We start from the raw sequence: 5,464 nt of genomic DNA on the forward strand, positions 1-5,464 counted from the left end.
CCAAACCAGACAAAAGACAGAGATGAGATGAAAGGTACTCATCTTGCTAAGAACATGTGCAACCACCTGAGTCTGGTACATTTCTTAATTAGGGTACTAATTTCTAAAACATCAATATTGTCATCTGGCATAAAATAAGCAAAGCATATAAACCAAAATTAGAAGATACTTAGAAGTAGACGTCCTACATTTCTAATTACTTGGTTCTTCCAACGAGTTGAATCAATTTCCTATAGACCCCTTTCTAATGAACTAGTGCACAAAATTTATGATTGTAGTTGGACTTTACCTACCACGCAGAAAGTCACCATATTGAACGCGTTAAAAACGCGATTTAAATTCTTGTTTAACCTGAAAAGATCTTTAAATAGCCAATCGGAACAGATCTGATATGAATGAATTCCCTCTGATTTTCCATTAGATCAAGGAGAAAAGGTGGATACAAATGAGCTAGGTGCTGAAAATTGATCAGAACCAGAGATTCCGGAGACAAAGATAACAGTCGAAAATTGCAAAAAAGAATTGAAGCATAACAAAGGGCAGGATCAAAATGGCATCTGCAGAAAGGCCACATGAAAATGAGCGGCTGGGATGTTGTGGGGAGATTAACACTTGGGCAGATCCAACGGTGGGGGAGGCAGCTTTTGGTTCGGCAGAGGTCCATCCAGCACCACCCAGGCCATCTTCAAACCCCAACTCAGATGCACGTCAAAGTGGCAGTGCATGAACCAGACTCCTGACATCAATATGATAAAATTACATAGTCAGGAATTCCAAACAAGAAAATTGCATAATTTATAAGAGTTACAATTAAATGACTGTGGATGGTGTTTATACAGCCTCAACGGCTGGAAAAGAGCAGATATCAATCGTCACCGCTTGGTAACTCAGTAGAATATTCTTGTAATCAGGAATTGGCGATGTCCAACTGCTGAAGTAGTAATACTTTTCTACAAAGGATTTTGTCATTGGGATCTAACTTGGTGCTATGACCATTCGTTTTGGAAATGAATAGAAAAAAAAAATATACAAAATTCAACTTTCAGAAGGTCAGCAGGAAAAATTATAAGCAATCTAGCTTGAAAAGCAAATTAAAGTGATTTAAAATTTCATTCCTCGGAAATTCTCTGCAGTTTTCAGGGCATACTATTCATCATTTTAATCGGTTAAATGCGTGGAACCAGTCATCTTCTTGTAATATTAGATTATCAAGGACACTAATTCTTTCATCTCTTGCTTTCAAAAGCACAGAAATGGTGAGAAGAAAATTTGACCTTGAAAGCACGGAGACATAACCATTTCCTCAGTTAAATTTATTCATGAGATGCTAAGCAATGAGCGAGTCACCCAAAGAAAACAGAGTGGTAGCCACTTACCAGGGTTATCTGCAAGAAATCTGATTGCAACCCAACCCTCACTTGGAACAGAGACAGTGTTCCTCTCCACAGGATCAACCAAATTGATAGTTGCCAAAACCTTGCCCCACCACAAAGAAATTGAAGCCGTGCAGGTGAAGGGGATGAGCCTCTGCGCCGAGAATGCTGGTGTCTTGCATCACCAACTCTACACTGGTGTTGAATCTCAGTACCACCACCTTGGTGCCATTGATGACCTTGGTATTGTTAGGCGGAGTCCCGGTATAATTGAATGGAATGAGAGGCGTGCTGGGAAAGTCAGCTGTATAGATTCGAGCAGACTGGCTGGAGAAGTGGGCTTGGAGAAGTGCAGTTGCAGGAAGAGCAAAGGAGACATTGTTCACGCTAGCAGAGAACTTAGTCCCGTTTGGTCCTTGACATGTTTGGTTCTTAGGGCAAGGGGAGCTACCAAGGCCCACAGTGAAGAAGAAGCGCCTATCAACTACGCGGGGCACGTTTGCAGGGAACTGTGAATTCGCCAAGCTTCTAAACTTGCTGCTGAAGTTTGCAGCGAAATTAGTGTCATTTAGAGCTGGAAGAGTGGGCATTATGAGTGGGAGGTTGTTGAACAGGGAAGTGCTGTTGGATTGGCCTTGCTTGGTCTTGTATTGAAGGACGCCGACTGTGGTGGACTTATCAAAGGTTCCCAGGCCTGTGACGTAAGGCCTAGCTGCCATGAGGAAGATGGTGTTGGGGCTATAAGGCTTGGCTTGGAGGAGAACGTTGGTGGTCTGACCAGGAGTTATAAGCAGCACATCTGTCTGGAAGGGCTTCACATAGACGGCATCAGCTTCTACCACAGTGAGAGTGTGGTTTGCGATGCTAAAGAAGAGTTCATCATTGAGAGCACCGTTGATTAAGCGCAGCAAATATGTTTTTCCGGGGCTCCCTCTTAGCTTGAAGGTATCTGTAGCAAGCAGACATCATTAGTATTGAGCTCATGTACCGTCACTGAATTGCCTCCCTATTCGATTCTTCAAAACAAGTGAACTTAATGCGCTAAATCAAAACTATGCATCAGATTTAATAACAATGCATTCAAGCTTATTCGTGGAGTTCCCTTTCTCAATAAGTCATCGAATTTTTTTGAATTTAAATGAATATCTTATTTGAGTTTTAAGGACCCTGTTCTTTTTCACCTTTGAGAAGAGCAATTGTACAAGAGTCCTGGCAAACCATTGATGGTGTATGAATCTGAGACATTGGGGCCCCCGCCTGTTCGCAGAGCTTGACTAATAACAGCTTCAGTGTCCTTGTTCCACCATTCACCTGCATTTTGAAAATTTAATTTATATTTTATACAACTCAAGGCTTCTCAACAAAGTTCAGAAGCTTCCTTCGAAGTAAAGTAAAAAACCAAAAAGAAAGGGCAACTCAAGAAGAGCTTGGATGAACAAAATAGGGCAGAGTCAATATGCATCGTTTTTTCTTTTGAATGGGAAACTCCCCAATAGTTAGAAGTAAGCGATTATCAGTTGATCACAGAGAGACGCAAGCGTACCAAACAGAATGGGGACTTCCTTGTGGGGTTTAGGGAAGGGGTAAGGGACGCCACGCTTGGGAAGGATGATAATGGGGCCATGGACGGTGGCTCTGATCCAGGAGATGTGGGCTTGGTAGAAGAGGGTTCCCCTCTGCCCTGTCATGGTGAAGCTGTAGGTGTAGCTGCGCCCGCTTTGAATTGGGCATTGCGTTATATAGGCAGGCCCATCTGCCCATCCACTCCGCAGCTGCCTGATACCATGCCTGCATTCCCAATCGATTCATGAACGGACCTTTTCTTACAAAATAGAAGTGGGAACCATATAATACTACATAAACATGAATTGTTTTGCTTGTCGACGAAATATGATCGGCACAAAAAGCCAATCACTCCACTAAAGAAATTTCATTATTTCATTAATGAAATTTACATATACACAGACATACATATGTATATATGTTTGTGTACATACTAATTAAAATCACGAAAGTGTTGGTGAAATTTGGTAGTTTAACTGTCGATGGTCCTCCAATTTACCTGGCACATCGCACTTGCCATACAAGGCGCTTCATTTTACATACATCAAATATCCACAATTTTCTATTTTGGTGTGACATATATATACTTACCAATGAATGGTTATATTGTTGGTGACATGGTTCACCACCTTCACAATGACACTGCCCCCTTCCCTTGCCTCGATCCTGGGGCCTGGGTACTGCCCATTCACCGTGATTATTGGCTTTGTCACACACAGTCTCGTCACATTCTTCATCCTTATCTGAATTATGGAAAGGGAGATGTTTAATATGTAGGCGATAAATCAAAGCACAAATTAAGACGATTGAATTAAGTATTTTACAGATGCAGAATCGATGCTGCACTAAAGTGCCATCGTCCATGGAGTTGTGAGTCACCCGGACGCCGGCGGCAGCCACAGGGATGGGAGAGTTTATAGGATCAGAAAGACCAGGTAGATCTTCGGTCCCCGGTGCAGTTTTCCCGTCTAGTGAAAGGAAAATGTGCCAAGGTGCAGCACAAATGAGAAGTTGGAATGGAGTTGCCTCACATTGAATTTGTAGTGCCTTGTTATGGGAGCGTCCCGTGCATGGGCAAGCTCAACCTCTGCGAATGAGCACAAGGCACTGAGAACCAAAAGGAAGACAACGGCAGCCATGACTGTTGAAGCAAACAGATCGAGGAAGTACTTGAACTCCGCTTTAGTTGGTGACAGACTTACGTGGAGAGTGTGTGGTTTATATAGAGCGGCAGAAGAGAGACGAAGAGAAGATTGTCCGGTGATCGGGTGAGCGGCATTACTGAGATTAGTTGGGCTCTTCCTTCGTTGGCTTCGTTGACATGACTTTTCTTGTTTTAAAAAACAGCTAAGGACTGGAGTAGGCGTGTCTGGTCTGCCTCTAGGTTCTGGTCTGCTTGAATTTTAGAGTGCATTCTAAGCGTAAGTATTTTATTGGGCTGTCATGCATGCAATCACAAGCATTCTCTTTCTAACTATTTAATTACAAAACATGCATCAATTTTTCACTCGTAGATTTTAGAACAAAATTGTTCAACAATATCAGAATTGGTCTTGCAAATGCATCGTAATTAGTGTCAGATATTAAGAAGTGGGATAAAAATGAAATCAATATATTTAACCAATCCCACTAACCTAATTATGAAGAAAAAGGACATATATACATTTGTACTTTGTGATGCGGCTAAGCTAGGTTGTCCAAGAGACTCCCCAATTGACATTCCCTTCATGGGATTTGATGTAATTCACGGGGGCCACAGATCTCATTCTTAGTAAGCAAGGTACACATACCTCGATTTTATGGACCATGAACACCAACATAATTACATAAGCCAGCAAAATGGATTGGATTTGCATCAGCTGAATATATAGAGAGATAAATTTGGATCACATTGCGCCAAAATGGTTTAAGGAATTGGGATAAAAATCTCCATCTTGAATCCAATTCATAATTAGTTTGAAACCCATGCATCAACGTGATACAACTTCATCTGTGGAGAGATACTTGAAGAAGCCGAAGTCCCTCCTTCTTTCCCCCTACTCCTAGGGTTCATGGTTGCTTTCGGACTTGAGTGGAGAGCTGTCACTCAGAGAGTCAGACATTCATCATTTGCAGTTTAGAAAATTAGTATTCATGGTTGCTTTCGGACTTGAGTGGAGAGTACAACACTTGTCACTCAGAGTGTCAGACATTCATCATTTGCAGTCTAAAAGATTAGTACTCACAGAATATACTATGCCCCTCCCTCGGGCCCAACATACAACCGCAACTGTAAACATGTACAACATCTATCGGACCTATTGCTTCCAAGGTGTATTAATTTTTGCTTTTGCATTAGAGGATAAATCTCGATTCCGTTATGTTGGTGAGCTAAGCTAATTTGAACTTGGTCAGCTCAAGTTCTGTTGAGACTGAAACGATGAAGGGCTTTAAGCGGAAACCACCAAGAATGAAGATCATGTCAGATTCTAAATCAACAGTTAAGGAATACAATCAGCAAACAGCCAGAATGAAATTACGCCAGCCAC

The 5,464-nt window shown here is 41.9% G+C and overlaps 1 pseudogene; it reads right to left on the reverse strand.

The window, feature by feature from the left end:
* Positions 1–464: 464 nt before the first annotated feature.
* On the reverse strand, positions 465–4,075 carry LOC116254601 (laccase-17-like; annotated as a pseudogene).
* Between the last annotated feature and the right edge of the window lie 1,389 nt (positions 4,076–5,464).

This window comes from Nymphaea colorata, chromosome 5 (assembly GCF_008831285.2).
Source record: "Nymphaea colorata isolate Beijing-Zhang1983 chromosome 5, ASM883128v2, whole genome shotgun sequence".
Classification (NCBI taxonomy): domain Eukaryota; kingdom Viridiplantae; phylum Streptophyta; class Magnoliopsida; order Nymphaeales; family Nymphaeaceae; genus Nymphaea; species Nymphaea colorata.